This window comes from Papaver somniferum, chromosome 3, assembly GCF_003573695.1.
Source record: "Papaver somniferum cultivar HN1 chromosome 3, ASM357369v1, whole genome shotgun sequence".
NCBI lineage: Eukaryota > Viridiplantae > Streptophyta > Magnoliopsida > Ranunculales > Papaveraceae > Papaver > Papaver somniferum.
The window spans coordinates 141,341,795-141,359,519 of NC_039360.1; positions in this window are offsets into that span (position 1 = coordinate 141,341,795).

Genomic DNA, 17,725 nt, shown 5'->3' on the forward strand with positions numbered 1-17,725 from the left:
GCCCATGATCATATTGTAGGGCGAAGGTGCTTCCACCACGCAGAAGCATGTGTTGGTTACTAAGGGTCCTGCATGTACCTGCAAGACAATTTCTCCCTTTGGTCTAGAGACTGCTCCGTTAAACCCATATATTGTGCAGGTGGACGAATCCATCTGCTCTGCTGTCAGTCCCATACGTAGGTATGGTTCGTAAAATAGTACATTTAACGAACTACCTCCGTCGACTAGGACCTTAGTAACATTCCATCCATGTATTGGGAGGGTGATTACTAGTGGATCGTTGTGCATTTCCACCTCTTGGTTGACGTCTTTTATTGAAAAGGTTAATGGCGTAGCCATCCATTCCTCCCAGGTGCCGGTAGGTGGTCCACTTAGTTTGAGTACTTCTTGGGATTCAATCTTCTTTCTGTTTCGAGCTAGCTCAGGATATCTTCGAGCATTTCTTCTTGACCACCGCTGGAGAAGGTGATCATGTTGATGTATTTTCCATCCTGAGGTAGTTCAACCCTTTTCTTTGGGATTTCCTCAGTCTCAGTTGGCTGCAGCTGTACGTACTCCATGAATTTACCTTCGTCAATGAATCTCTGAATCACATTTCGGAGGTGGTAGCATGTATCAGTAGTATGCCAGTATTATTGGTGGTACGCGCAGTACTCCTTGGCTTCCTTTGTTCTATCAGGCTGCTTACCCCTAATATTAGGGTAAGGAAAACCTGGCTTTGCTCCCTCCTTGCTTAGGATGTGAGAAAAAGTTGTGTTCAGCTTCGTGTATACGTTATCCGCAAACCCTTCCCTTCCTTTGCCTCTTTTTCCATCTCCGTGTTTGGATTGCTTGTCTCAAGAGCTGGCTCTGCCCCCTGCTTTGTTTTGTCGCTTAGGTACCTCCGAAATTGGTTCCAGAGAGTTAATCCGTTGCAGGGCTGCTACTGTCTTCGTTTGTGCCCTGGGGTTGTCCTTCTGGATTTCTTTGAGTCTGATGTATCGGTCTTGGACAACCTTGAGTTCTCCTTCAAAATCTAGGGCTTTGTTGTGAAGCTCTACGAAGATGGCTGAGGTTCTATCAAGTCCGTACTTATAGCAGTTTATGCTAATCTCTGGACTGTCTTTCCCAATTGCTTGGCATGTCTTTTGCCACCTGTCTGTGTACTGCATCAGTGTTTCCCGGGGTCCGATAGCTACAGTAAATAGCCTATCTAACCCAGCCTTTGTTGACTTGTTATACATGTATGTCTCCAAGAACACCGTGGACAATTGCTCGAAGGAGTCAATTGAGTTTGCTGGTAAGTTGTCATACAATGCTAGTGCTGATACCGTTAAGCTTGTTGGGAAGTATCTGCAAAGTACTACCTCGTTTCTCTCCCAATGGGAAAGAACACGAGTGTAATACCGTAGGTGGGCTGCGGGATCGGAGGTACCATTGTATGCTTGGAACGTAGGTACAAGGCATTCAGAGGGATGGATTCCCTCAAAATGCGAAAAGATAGTGGGGACGTGGTTGCTTCCTGTAATACTTATTCCAATCTTGCGCCTGCGTGGTCAGTTTTTAGGCCTTGGATCTCCTTCCGCATTTTCTCCATTTTCTCCATGACCATGTTCACATTGTGAGCATCCCTCGAAAGTGCTTCGTCGTAGTAGCTTTGAGAGGGCTTGTATGTTGAATCCGTCTCGTCTAGATCATGGTGTGCTTTCCTTTCTCCCTTAGATTGGTTATCCTTTGGTGGATTGTTATCCACCCTTCGTCTTCCTGAGATAGCTCAGCTTTCACGCTTCCTTTGGGGGGGGGGGGGGGGGGTGAGTCTGGGAACCTTTGATCTGTATGTCTAACATACATTTGAGGTTCTGGTTCTCCTGGGACATTTCGTGCATGGTATCTTCGTTTTCTTTGTTACGGAGTAACAAAGCTGCTATTTGTGGTGCCATTTGATCTTCGTTGTGGGATCCACCTCCCTGAGGAGTGTTGTCGTCTGGATCTCCGGAGTTTTCCACTCCGTCTTCTACAAGTGGCGCTTCTGGATCTATCTGAATTGGGGTTAGGTTTCCCAACCCTCGTCACGTAGGAGCTAAGGTTCTGGGTAACTGTGCGTTGGCCGCAAGTGGCTTTGCCGTGGTTGCGTTTTCCAGTAACGACATCCCGTAGATTGGTTGAGCTCCCGATGTATGCCCCATCCCTGGAGCAGGAATAGGTGACTTGTTAGCAACCGTTCTTCTTGCTATTTCGCTTTCTCCGTCCTCCATTTCATTTCTTTGGTTTGCTTGAGACGGCTTTTGGGATCTCCCTCATGTGATAGCTGGTCGTGAGCTTGTTAGTACATCAGTTGGTTTTTGCATACCTTTGTATCTTGGTATCCTGCGGTTATAGAGAACACATAAAAGGTGTGCTACTTGGGTATCTTCGTTAAAATTAGCAATTAATACTCTGACACAGAAGACTGTTGTGCAGCTTTTTCAGAAAAGTACTGAAATAGCGCTTTTGAAAGACGGGTATTAAATGCTTATGACACCCTTTGAAAAAACAACCTTAAAACATCGAAACCAATGAAAAGGGGTGTCAGATCTTGCGAAAAACAAGGCTGTTGGAAGATCTTTTATCCTTAAAATTTTACTGAGATTCCTCTGTCAGTCAAAGTTTTTTTTTTGTGGATCTGTAATGTGGCACGGTTTTAGAGGCTATGAACTCCAAAAACATACACAAAAAATGGATGAATGAATCACTAGAGAGTGAGATTCATCTCTGAAACATAGATCCCTTCGTTTCAGAAGATGTATAAGCAAAATATAAAATTGTGTCTAAACTCAGGTTCGTGAGCAAAACACGGTGGCGCCAAACTGTGACTAATAGTTTTCCCGTAGCCTACGTGATGTGTACAACTCAAAGGATCTGATACTAAGGAGTATTGATACCTCTGTTGAACTGATAATGCTAAGTAATAAATGATATCTAAGATCGTAATAATAACAAAGAACATAAGTATAATGTAAAAACGTCTAATTTATCATGAGATACAAGATATAATGTGGTTCGACATTTGTCTACGTCCACGGGGTAATGAGTGATTGTATTATATTAAGTTTATGATGGTTACAAAGATCTTAAATGCTTCTCAAAGTAATAGAGAGAACTCAAGTAGAAGTAAATACTTAAGTTCTAAACATTAAAGAGGTATAAGCTTAAGACTAGATCTTCTCTCCCAGATATTGAATGCCCTTATTTTGTTGGTGAGGCTTGGTATTTATAGCCCCTTCTGCTCCTGGTATATCTTTGCTGTCTCTGGGTCCATCGTCTGCTGATATACCTTCCGTACCAGTGGTACCTTCGTCCACCGCATACTCCTCCAGTTGTATCTTGCCACCTCAGCTGACCCACGTTCCTTCGAGAACTGCCCAGCCTTAGTACAGGTTGTACCTTCGTTCACCGCTTCCTTCCGCTAATCGGGTTATGACACGCTTTCTCTATCCACATGCCTTGATTCATGCGTGTAGATAAGATATTTGAGCATTTAATGCTGATTGGATGTGTCATCTACCTCTGTCCCCTTGACAGCTGACTCTATGTAGACTAGGCTTTTTCTTCCTCTATCTTGGCCGTTCACGTCCTTTCTCTTGGGATGAGATAAAGTAGATCTGCGGAGGTATCCCTTGTTACTCGGGCTCCTCTGTTTAGCAAAGGCTATACAGCTTAGACACGTATGCGGCCACTAAGGTCGTGACATGTGTTCTTCAAAATATTGGTATTCACATGATTCTCATAAGGCCTTAAGTTTAACTCTGCAACAAGGCCAAAGTTGCTAGAGCCATATTTGGGTCTAACATCAATATGCCAAAACAGCTGCCATGGCTACGCTAGACGCCACTATGCCAATGGCGCCACTTTGCTATTCAACAAGATATGTCCATAATCAATGGTCATTCTTCCTCATGAGATGAAATCTCAGCCATCCAAGTTCGACACCGAACTGACGGACTTGTGGCAAGTTTTAGGCGACCAGCCAAGACGTGCCTAATAGCATCACATGCTATTTTTCTGGTGCAAGACTCTCATCTTTGAATTTCCATACATAGCAACATGCTACACGTTTTCCACGAAAAAACTCACTAGTATAGAAATGTCCTTTAGCCACGCCAGATATAAATTTCCCTGTCACGCCTTTTTAATTTTGGCATGTCTGTAGCGTATACTTCTACCTATAGACACACCATGTTCAATGGGCGTGTTCATATAAGTGCTTTCAGCCACGCCAGTGCTAGTAGCGTGTCAAAATTTCAACCGTTTAGTCACGTTAACTTCAAATTTTTGATTGGGCGTGTTTATAGACCAGTATATGGCCACATTAGGTAGTTAATGCGTGTCAAAAAGGTTAGTCACGCCATCTACGGCGTGGTTTTTAAGTTGGTTCATTAGACACACTAGTATATGTGTGTCCATAGTGTACGATTGATTGACACGCCAGTATATGCGTGTCCATAGTGTACGATTTATAGACACGCCAATATATTTGTGTGGCCAAAAAGTTCCTTTTTTGGACACGCTTTTATTTGTGTCTCCATAGTGTGCATTCTATAGACAAGCCGGTTTTATAGCGTGGCTAAAAAGTTCGTTTTGAAAAAATTAATAAAAAGATTTTTCCCATATTCGAATGCATGACCTCGAAGAAGTTAGGTAACGTATCAATCCATCAAGCTGTCGATCTTTAGATGTTTAAAACTAGTACTTTGAAAAAACTATACTGGTTCAACTACTCAACATTTTAATAAACACCCCAAATCAAAGTGTAGCCAAAAAGTTCCTTTTTTGGACACGCTATTATATGTGTGTCCATAGTGTGCATTCTATAGACACGCCGATTTTATAGCGTGGCTAAAAAGTTCATTTTAAAAAAATTAATAAAAAGCTTTTGCCCATATTCGAACACATGACCTCGAAGAGTTAGGTAACATATCAATCCCCAAGATGCCCATCTTTAGATTTTAAAAACTAGTATTTTGAAAAAACTAAACTTGTCCAACTACTCAACATTTTAACAGAATGCATGGGCACATTCAACAGAATGCATGGGCATTCTGGTATGAAGGACAGTTCTAGCAGGAAGCGCATTTTTAGCAGGTTGCAATGAAGCCTCCCAATTGGTGCTGCCATATCCTAGTCTGCATAAAACATAAAGAGTTAATTAGACCCCAAAGATAAACATCAAAGTTTGGTGACCCACCAGATACTCCCTTAATGGCAGTTCCAAAGAGGGTAGAAGTATTAATGGGAATTAGGTGTTGAAAATAGGTCTTGATAGGGTAATGATGCTTATTAGAGTGGAGGGGATACGCATGGCTTTGAATGGGCGTAGTTAACAAAGAGGACGGTTAACTAAGCGCCATAAATGGAATTGAATGGGCACAATGGGGTATTTGAGGGCTTAATTAGCAGAGAGATTACCATTTTCAGAGAGATCTTTAACATAAGAGGAAAGGTTTAGGTTTAGCAAACTAAATTGAGAGTATGGCTGATCCTACCCAAAATTCAACCAATTCCATCGGAAATCTTCCAAATGCACCACCAGTAACACCTGAATTTGCACAGTCCTAGTCAATTCTCCCTTCTTTGAGCATAGAGGAATTGCAGCAGTTAAGAGAAGATGCACAGTCTGAAATTGATTACCGGATTCAAGAGCAAACTCGTCAGAGAGAGGCAGAAGAGGCTGTTCAGGAGCGGAAGAAAAGGAGATTTGAGGCTCTCTACAATGCATGGCTACCCAAGTTCTTAGAATGGCAAGAACGGAAGGATGAGGAAAAGGCTGAGAAGCAGGCCAAGACCCCAAAATTTGGCAGTGCAACAAAAAGTGATTCCGAGGCCTCCGAAGAGTATGAGTATGAAGTGGAGGAAGTGGATACCAGTGACCTAGATTCAGATGATGTGAAGGAGAAGAAAAGGATGAATTCTTATCATGATGAGAAGGCAAGAAGGCGATTTGAATATGAACTTGCCAATCCCAAGCTTTTTGCTCGCACCATGAGTGAGGGTGAACCTGTTGCAGTGAGGGTGAGCCGTCGAATCGCTGATCTCGATGATACATCAAGTGAGGAAGAAAGGGAAGAAGGGGATGAGGATAGTGATGATGAATCATCATTAAGTGGGACTTCTCCTGCATCATCTGACAGTGATAGCGAGGACTATGGTGAAGAGGGTCTGGATACTAATGAGGATGAATGGTGGTAAGCTCATCAGAGTTTTTTGCAAAACAGCTTTTCTGATAATTTTCCTTCCTTCTACTCTTCCTGATGTTGGTGCGAAAGATGGTAAGTTTCTTTGTATTTTGAAAGTTGATGCGGGTGGTTTTGGATTTTCTTTTATTTTGATTTTGCGGGCAAGTAGTAAGATACAGGGAATTTTCTTGTGTTTGGATTGTAAAGTTGAAAGGGGTAGTCGTTGTTTCAAGTTTGTAGTAATGGTTTGTAATGAAAGGGGTTTGGGTTATGGCCTTTTGGTGAAGGTATTTTGAGAATATGTAATGGTAGTTTAAAGCTTTGAATTTTGGTTGTAAAAAGAAAGTTGTAATGGCACTGGTAGCCTGTCGGGTGTTTAAAATTGGTATTCCGTTTGCTTCTTTAGATGTAATTAAACTAGTTGTGTTCTTCTAGTTGTTTGAATTTTCAGTAGTATTAAACTTGTGATGGATGTAGGTCTGAAGGGTTTGAAGAAATTTGTCAGTTTTTCTTGCTCTTTTGATTTCAGTAGCAATGGATTGAACACAATAGATGTACAAACAAGCAATGTTCTTGGTGAATGATTTTAAAATTCTAATGATTGTAAAGTAGAGTTTGGTAGGAATGACTGAATTAGTGAATCAATAGGGTATATAAAATGCTGAGTAAGATGGTAGTTGGGTATTACTCCATATTATAAAATGTTGTTGGAGTAAGATTAATTCAAAGACTATTTTAGGCCCAATTCCAAAAAAAAAATCTACGGGAAAGCCTAGTACTATTACTACTAATCCTAACATGACAGAATATTAATTCAACAATCAGTATAGCCAAATCCAAACTCATCCAATAATAATGCTAAAACCCGTCTGCATACAAAACCCCACCATGATTTAAGAATCAATTTTTTTCAACAATCCATACATTCATTCTCTAGATAACAAGAAAATCCAAAGTGCTTACTTAAATTTGATAACAAAAACCAAAAAATGTTCCAACCTAATCATTCATCTATTAGCAAACACAAACAACTACATTCTATCACCTGGCTCGCTTAGTCCTTTAAGATGCAGTCGTTTGAGAAGCAGGGACTGCTGTTGGTGCTGGTGCTTTCCTTACAGTTCTGCCCTTAATGTCGTCCCGATAGTAATCATCCCTGGACGTCTATTGCAGGTCAAGTTTAACAACCTTCGGCAATTTATACTCATTCCGACAAATAACTTCCGTACTGAATTCCTCGTCGACTTCATCACCAGCATATTTCCATCTTTGGGTAGGTGCACCAAACACAATAGACTTTTTTTTATTTTCCTGGTCTGGCACATAAAATACCTGCTTAGCTTGGGAGGCTACAATGAAAGGATCATCCTGGAGTCCCAACTTATCAAGCTCAACCAAAATGTAGCCAAGTTTGTTTGTTAAGACCCCTGCTTTGGTAACCCATTTACACCTAAAAAGTGGCATTTTTAGCGTATGATATGTCAGCACCCATATCTCTTGTAAAACACCATAATAACCCGCCGTATTTAGGGTAATCCGCGTTTTTCTAATGTGCGTGTCAATTGTCTGTACGTAAACCCCGCTATTATGGTTAACGGAACCATCATGAGATTTTGTGTGAAACAGGTATCCATTGATGTGGTATTATTCGTATGTCTCTACTTGTGCATTCGGTGGGATTGATAGCCACCTTAAGTCCTGATTAAAGTTTTGCCTAGAGTCTGCCCACTCACTCTCAACCTGAAATACATTATAAGGATTAGCCTCCGTCTAAACGCAAAAGTTACATAGCAAGAGTGACATTTTCTGCAAACTCTTACCACTTTTGTAACCAGTTGGCGAAGTCTTCACGATGTTTTTGATCTAGCTTTTTATCATTCATACCAATATATTTCTCCTTCAAAAAATTCTTGTGTCGGCTGGACAGTGCAATGATTAATGTTATTATCTTTACAGAAATTCGGACACAGAATCAAAAACTAAATAAAAAATGAGGTCATTTGGTTAGATCTAGTTATACTTACTCAATGTAAGGATCAACTTCAGGCGAATTCCGCAACACATAGAAATGCGCTTTATCAAACAGATCCTTATCAACACGAGGAAACTTAGGATTTGACATTGGTTTTGCCCTGAAAGAATAAGAATCTTCGCCAGTGTCAGATGTGTTGAGTTTGTCTGGTGGAATTCCGACTGTATCATTCATGCTTTTTTGGTGCTTACTGATAACCTCAATTGTCTCTTCCGCAAGGTTTCCTTCAGCAATGCTTCCTCCAGTTTTGTTTCTGTTTCGCACATGCCCTTTAATGACCTTCATGCACCTTTCAAACGGATACATTCATCGAAAGAATACAGGACCAAAAATTTGCACTTCCCTGGTAAGATGCACAGTTAAATGAACCATGATGTCGAAAAAGGACGGAGGAAAGTATTTCTCGAGAAAGCACAACGTCACAACGAGTTCCTACTGCAATTTTTCTAGCTCTACCACCTTGATTTCTTTGCTAGATGTTTCCCTGAAAAAGAAACAAAACCTGATAATAGCATATCTTGTTGGCTGCGGCATAATTGATTTAATCGCAATGGGAAAAAAATGTTGCATTAGCATGTGATAATCATGCAATTTTAGTCCGATAAGCTTTCGATATTTTAGATTCACCAGGGTTGAAAAGTTTGAACAATACCCTTATGGAACCTTTATATTGGATAATGTTGCACAGAACGTGTACTTTTCCTCCGGGCTTAATGAGTGACATGCTGCCTTTAGTGTATATCCCCCTTTGCCATTTTCCCGAGGTTGCAACTCGTCTATAATACCCATCTCCTTCAGGTACATTCGAGCAGCAAGGTGGTCTTTCGACTTAAATTCATTGTTCAACAATGTTCCAACGATACTCTCGCATACATTATTTTCAACGTGTATGAATCTATGCAATGGTGGACAACATGATACCGCCAGTAGGGGAGGAGCCGGAACCATATATTGAACTTTTTCCAGTAGGGACTTTCGGTGTCCTTATCCTTCCCCTTCTCCTTCCCCTTCCCCAAATCCTTTTTTGGGTCGATGGTCTTTTCGATTCTCTTCATCTTTCCAACGCTTCCAGGGTTATCCTGCACGAATTCCACCACAATGTTCTTCCGTACCTTTCCCTATTTATTCTTTATATACTTTACCTCATTGTATATTTATGACGGGGTCATAAGTTCCGGAGACTTTTCATATTCTTCTTTTCCGTTGAACCCCTTCTGACTTCTAAATGGATGATTGTATGGTAGGTATCTTCTATGCCCGGTATAAACCTCTTTTCTACAATGTTTTAGCCTGACAAAGTAAGTATTTCTCCCACACACCTTACAGGCGTCTCGTCCCTGTTAGGGTCAACCACAAAGTGTACCGAGGGACGGGTAATCATTTATTATCCATGAAACAACCGCACGTAGAGTAAACATCTCCTTTTTCAGCGCATCAAAACATTCGACTCCCTCAAACAATTCCTTGAGATCCTCAACAAACGGTTATAACATAACATCAATGTCCTTATAAGGCCCACCATCGATAATTAATGATAGCATGGTCAACTTTCTCTTCATACACAACTCTGGCGGAAGGTTGTAAATGTTAGAGCATTGCTCGATTGAACCCACCAAGTGTTGGTATGTCAAGTTTGGTTTTAGTGAACCAAAACTCATGTTAAGATTCGATTGATTATGTACTAGAGTTATACTTCGTATAGGTTAGATTGAAAGCGTTAGGATATGAGACATTACAAGTATTGCGAAGTCTTGAAGATGTGAAGAAGCGAGGAGCTACAACGACAACAATCATCCTTCCACTTGAGGTTAGTGATATTTGACTTGAACTATTTCATTCCATAACGTATCTTTCAGGTCGTGCATATTGAAAACATAACTGCGAAGCATGTTTGAACTCTAGATAGACATAGTATTAAGGAATACAATACGAGGTTTATTGCTTAACCATTAAACTTTGTAGATAAGACATTGTCATAATCATTTGAATGCTATTGTGATTATGTATGGGTATAAGGTGAGGATTTCATCCTAGGGAACAATGTTTACATGTGTTCTAAGGAAGTAAGTTCATAAACTTGTTTTGTGAACCGAAAAATAAATTGCCAGGAGTTATTGATTTTGTTATTCATTGCTTATCTTATGAACAACCAATATGTGTGGTAAAGTAGAACTGCTCACAACTTGTTGTGTTCTTGGTAGACCTGTTCACAAAGTCCTGACTTTTGTATTGGTAGAACTTTTATTAGTAAAACCAATCTTAAGTAATCACCTTGGTATGTATCGGTTATGTAACTGCCAAATGGAAGAGGGGAACCGATCCTTGTAAGGGGTAAAGGGAACCGATCCTAGTAAGGGGTGCAGTGCAAGAGGGGAACCGATCCTTGTATGGGGTGCAACACGTTTACAGTAGAAAGGGGAACCGATCCTGTGAAGGGGTGCAACACATATAAGTTAGATACCATATATATGTGGGATCCTAGTACCTAGTCAACCATATCTTTGGTAAGCTAGTGTGACTATGCGTAGAACTCACATGGAGGTAGAACCAAAACTTGTTTTGGTAGAACCACAAACCCATGATTGTGATTGAATGTTGGTTTGATCAATCACATAGTTCTTGAAAGTCAGATGAACCAATTCTAAACTTGTTTGGAAGTGTGGCAAATCGGTTTCAAGATTTTAAGTGTGAAAGAGAACTTACAAAGTAAAGATGTCGACAAACTTTGAACACGTGCTGAGAATGTTTATTTCTATAATTGTTCAAAGATATTCCTTAAAGGCTAAATGGAAGAGAATCCCAGAATCGAAACATATAAGTTAAGAATCTTTTAATTAAGGTTATTAATTAATCTTGGAAGGAAACTTATGGAATTGGTAATGTGCATTTACTAATTAGATTTTCCAAGAGATTTCAATTATATTTTTGGACAGAGCATTTCCAGGAATTATGAAAAACGAATCTGTTCATTTCTGAATATCTTGAGAATATTTTCAGTTTTGGAAATTCCTTGGTGTCCAAACTTCCTTGTCTATATATACACGAAGTTTGCCTTTCTAGCAAACTAATCCTTTGAAACAATTTGACTTCCTCTTTTGTCATTGTTACTGGTGTATCCGCCTATCGGAGAGGAGAGTAATCTAATTAGGTGAAATATCTTATGGCCTCTCGTTTTAAAGTCTTCTTTGGGATTGAGAAGCTCTAGCGCGACCCGTTGGTGGGAAACTAGATAATCGCGGTTTATCTTTGTTTTCGATTGATTTGATTGACTAACAGAGGTTGGAATATGATTGCACCTAGTTTGTTTATGCTAATCTTCTCTTATGATATAAGATTCACTCAAACTAGTTCAGAGTTTCGACAGAGATCTTTAGACTGTTTGTAGATCTAAATACGATCTTGTGATAATCCATTTTTAACAGTCTCCATTCTGTGCGTGATTGATCACAAGAGATTCAAGTGATTGTGTGCAGGTGTTATTGAAGATCAAAGAAGATTTGAAGACGAAGAAGATATTGAAGATCTGACTTGGGTTTATAATCTTTTGTGTGCACAATACTTGTTTGGGAAAAGAGGATCCAATTAATAATCGGTTTATCCTTGTGGTAGATTAGATTGATTGAACTAGATCAGCATCAACACGGTTCCTTTGGATTAAAGGTGTTGTTGGCTTAATCTTAATTGATTACCTTCGGGTGATTAAATATAAGATAGTCTAAACCTGACGAAGGAGTTTATGTTGAGATAAACGGAAGAACCTTTGTCTAACTCATATCACTTGGTTGAATAGAGTTAATACCAAACAGATTTCTTGTTCCTTTACTGTTTGGAATACGAACCAAAGGGATTGTTCCAAGTACGTGACTGAGGCATGGGAATACATGCAGAACTGGGTATACTATAGAGTTAGGTGCTTGGTCTCAACTATACGAAGTAAGTGTATTTTGTGTAGTGGCTTAATACTGAGAGTATTCAATTCTGGACAAGGTCCCGGGGTTTTTCTGCATTTGTGGTTTCCTCGTTAACAAAATCTTGCTGTGTCATTTACTTTATATTTCCGTATTATAATTGTTTTTATTATAATTAAAGTAAATCGCACAAACGTTAATATCTTATTTACTTGATAAGCAATCCTATTGTGTTTGGTTAAGTCCGAACCTTTATATCAAGTAAACACACTTTGTTGTTGTATTGTCTCGATCTCGTATCCATAGACGATCACACAGAGTGTGAACCGATTATTTGTATTGTCTCAATCTCGTATCCATAGATAATCACTTTCGGAGGAAAGGACTTATAGGTCGGAAAAGTTTTAGCTTGAGGTATATTTGGGTACCCTCGCCTTTTCAATTGGTATCAGAGCAGGCAAACATGAAAAGATCTAACAGTCTGTGTTTGGTCCGATCCAACCTATAATAATTGAATCTAATGAATGATTCAGTTAATGTAAAACAAGACATCAAGAGTTCTGAGTTAACACTTGATGATGGCATCTACGATTCAATATCTGAAGAAATCATCTCTAAAGATTCTACGAGACAAGTTAATCTTGTTAATAATGTAGAAACCGATGACGAATGGAAAATACGTCTACAAGAAGGGTTAGATGAAATTTTCGATGATGATGACTCAGATTTTGAACAAGAAGTAGAAGAGGATATTGATGGGATCCGGAGATACCTATTTATATAAACCGCAATTGCATGGTGTCTAACTAGTAGAACAATGGCAAGTACAGGTCGTTCCCACGAGGAGCGGTGGAAATACGTAATCAATATCTCTAATGGACTAACAAATAAAGATGTTTTTGGATTTGTTGAAAGAATAAAGACAATGAAAAGAATAAACTCAAGTAACAAAACGAATCAAATGGGAGAGTTGGTAACCAGGGTTTAATGTATCCACCACTATTTCAATTCAAATACTGAAATGAAACATAATTCATGAATTATTTATTGTTTGTTCTATTGACATCACCCATTATATATATTAGAGTCGCAAATATCACTGGGACACCCTAAGCATGGCACATCCAAAGACTAAACCAAAGCATGCACCATCAAATTGCATTAGCGAGAAATTTATACGAAACTAAATACATGTTCTCAAATAATACCTGGCTATTCTAAGCATACCCCATCAAAGGATTTAACCCAAGTATGAAATATCAAATAAGTAGACAAATATATTTTCGATCCTAACAATTTTGCACAAAGGTTATACGAAACCAGTGAAGCAACAACTCATATTATCATTAAATCAATATATAAAATCATGGAATTATTTATTCAATTCAAAATGGTCTATTGCTATATAATCCAATTAATCAAAAATGACCTAATACCCATGTAATTTCAACAATAAAAACCCTAGTTACAAAATGATTAGCCAGACATGACTTTCTCAAAATCTATAAACAAATCTCAAATAATCTCTAGCTAATTGAAACAAAGAAGGAAGAAAAACTTCAAACCCTAATATCTCTGTTCGTTTTGTAGCGGCAGCTTCTTCTTGTTATTCTCTTCTCTGCGGCTTGGTCGCCGACCTACTCCAACCGGTCCCCCCCCATCTTGAGTCTTTGTTGATGTCTAAATACTAGGTGTTGCTGCAAGTCCAATACGTAACCTAGCAATGTCCGCCAAGGCCCAGTCCAATTCACCGATACCCAACTCAAATCCGACCACAGCACCAACCTTTCTTTCTCGGACCATATGAGCACCTACCTTCACCGGAAGTCGTAACTCTAGCTAGTTAGCAAGTAACTCCGTCTCTACTCGATTAAACAACACAGAATACAACCCATCTCGCAAACTTCTTCCTCAAAACTCTTGCCTTAGAAACCTGTCACTACTGCCTTCACTGGTTGGTACCCGTTACTCCCTCCAATAACTCTTCGCTGCTGCAATTTATTTTCGAGTAGCAACGACAGCCAGTAATGCTCTCAATACTGCCACCAGTTGCAATCATCTCATTTCTATACTTCCGCCACAACCAACTCAACTTCAATCTGTGTAGCAGCTTCTTTCATTCGATCAATCAGCCATAGAAATCACCTCATAGACTCGAGTGCACCATTGCCACTGCCAGATACTGTTTGTCCACAAAACCCCATCGAACTCTAATTCCATTTGCTGTTGTTGCGTAAACAAATCTTGAAACTCCGTTGTTGTTCCCAACGTTGCTTCCCTGACTGCAAAACAAACTGGTTAACTCCAACCTAGTTCTTTTACTTGAGCCAAAACCCTCTCCAGTCACAGCTCCTCCATTTATTTGCTCCATCGACTGCACATCACCATTTGTTGCACAAGCTCAACTTCAACCAACTCCTCATGCAATTTGTTTGCTGCCATCTTCCATTCACGGGTACAGCTTTATATACACGACTGTCGATCCCACGGAAAACCAGCACATTTTCTCACCAGCGAGACCACCTCGAGCTCATTAGTTCACCACCATCTTGTTTCAGAAAACCAGTCTTAGCCCCCTCGTGTGCGAAGCACATGTAGTCTTCAATTCCCACCATCGGTTTGGTTTACTAAGATAGTTCCCCAATATTCATACCACTTCGAATAACAACTCACCAGCATAGACATCAGCCAGCTGGATCCATTTCGATCAAGTTTAGCCTTCTCCATTCTGTTCGGCTAAGTCTCGGCCACAACTCCTTCCTTTCGTCTACTCACTTGCACCGATTGACTGCACATAAAATGACTAATTGGAACCTCGACACCAGTTACAAATACAGACTGCAGTAATCACCGTCTCCACCAGCACTTCAGTCATTAAGAACAATCGGAACCTTGAACCCATTGTTGTTGTTGAGGCAGCTTCTCGACTAGCAAACTACCACTTCCATCAGTTGCATCTCATGCAGATACTCTCTCCATCTCGGTTTGGCGATAGCTAATCGGCACAAGGTTTGATTCCCACTGGAGATAATACTCAGAACCCTCTGTTTAAACGAGAATTCTTTTGCTTGATAAATAATGGTATCTTGCTTGGATGCTTACCACAAACAAAATGTAGTGGAGAAAGTGGCCACATCATTTGATCCCTTTGTTTCAACGTTTCTGACCAATGAACTGGCTTTGGTGGTTCTTGTACCATAAAAGAGGATGGCCTACCACATTTCAAACTCGGTCTCTTTGGTACAATGAGTTAATGTTTTTCGTCTTCGTGGCAAACATGGTTCTATTTAGCTATTTTCCGTCCAGTGATCGAATTCACTTGCACTTTCTACAAAAGCACTAAAATAATGTTATTAGTCATAATATCGAATCCTAACTAATATAAATATGGGTATAAAATGTACCACTTACGTGCTTATCAGATATCTCAGAATACTCTAAACTGCTGGAACCTTTGAAAAATCAAAAGCTTAGATCTTCAGATTTCGTTGGTCTTTTGACTCCTCTTTGTCGAGAGAACAAGAAATTGAAGAAGGTTTTTCAAGGATATTATATTGGTTACCAAACCATTGATTATCTTCTTAAAGATCGTACGAACGATCTAAATTCTAAGAAATGAGAATGTGAAAATCTTCGAAGAGAACTGTTTTTGTCGGAAAAGAAATGTGATGAATCGGAAGCTATGTTTAATCCTCGACAAGTACAGGTTCTTGAAGAAAAAGCCAGTACTAGTCTCTCTCAAACAAAATTGTTAGAGAAAAAGCGTGATGTTGCTCTTGAAAAAAATTCATTTGTTGGAAGAGAAACTTGTTGAATCTGATGCAAGGATTAACTCTCAACAAAAGAATTTTGAAGAGAAAGAAGGTGTATATCTATCACAAGAAAAATGCCTTGAGGCTGATCTAGCCAGTGCTCTTGATAAAATTAAGATGTTGGAAGAAGAAAATTTGGACCTTAAAAAGTCCAATGAAAGCTCAAACAAGTTAACCTCAATGTTAAAAGCAAGAAGAAATCATCGTGATACACGATGGTTGGGCTATAAGGGAATAGATGCTTCAAATATTAGCAAAGAGGTAAAATTTGTTAAAGCAACAAATTGTTCTCAATCAGAGGCTTCTACTGATGACAAAGATGCTCATATTTCTTGTAAAGAAGAGAAGTCTGTCAAGAAGGTAACAACGTCGAACAAGGAAAATAAGAAGAAGAAGAAGAAGAAAACTCGCCAAGCTCCAATGCAAGAGGATCCACAAAAAGGTAACACTAAAACTCATACTTCGTATTTTTATACTAAGCATTGTTTTTATTGTGGTAATATAGGACACTTGCAATGGGGATGCAAAGTTCGTAAGATGCAAGATGCACTTTCTGTTGTATCAAACAGATTGGCTAAGTTTTCTCCTCATAAGAATTCAGATCGTTATTGTCCTAAGTTTGGGCAAAAGAATTATTATAATGATAGTTCAAATTTTGCATATCACCCGACAAGGTCATCTCATAAAATACCCAATTATCGAAAGAGAGATGACGTTTCAAATGCAAAGACAAGATCTGATATTCCAAATTGGAGAAAGGGTGTTTCGCAAAATATTCAAAAGGGCGATGATCCTAATGGTATAATGAAGGAGAAGGCTGCTCCTGCGAACCCCAACTCTAAATGGGGCCCTAAGTCCTCCATAGCCCTTAATTGTTGGTGACAATATTTACAAGAGTCTTCTTGAAAGGCTAACGAAAGACATAATGTCTAAAATCTCTGGTTCTAGTAAATGTTGTGATAATGACACTCTTCATCACAAGTCAAAGAAGAAAAACAAGAGATGGAACAAGAGAAAACAAACCAAGCAAGAGGTCAAGAATGATGATTCGATGTTAGTCACTCATGGCGAACAAGATAAGGATCAACTTAACACAACCTAGTTGTGTTATAATGTGGATGCTCACCTTAGTGCTCAATATTTTAAAGGTGAGGAAGTACATGAAAAACTGAGCACATGATCTCTCGATTATTAAATGACTAATTAACATCTTTAGGGGGATTTATTTTCTTCTATACGCATACCTTATCTATATATTTTGAGATTTTGATAGAAACGGTAATTTTGAGTTAATGATGTTGATATCTACTGATCATATATGTGTAGCTCTTGCTTTTTTGGTGAAAACGATCCAAAAAACACTGAATTCGGACATCGTATGCAAAAGTTATGTCGAAAACAGTTTAATGTTGTGATCTGTCACAAGTAAGGCTTGGGAACCGATCCTAGTACCCCCATAGGGAACCTATCCTAGTACCATGTCATGGTAAGGGAACCGATCCTAGTGAGAGGTCCCCTTACGAAGAAGTGTAAAACTGTTTTGCACACAACTTCTTCGTCCGAACTCGGAATGACCTCATTCTTTTTGCGTTGTTTTCGCAAGTCAATTTCCTACAAGATTGAGGTAATTGCAATACTTGATTTTATGCTGAATATTTATGGTGTATTGCAAAGTGATTTATGAGATTATGTTTTCGGTATTATTACCTTAATATTCGATCTCATATATGTGAACCCTCATGGTTTGGTTGACTTTTTGATTTAGCAGGATTGAGTTCCAAC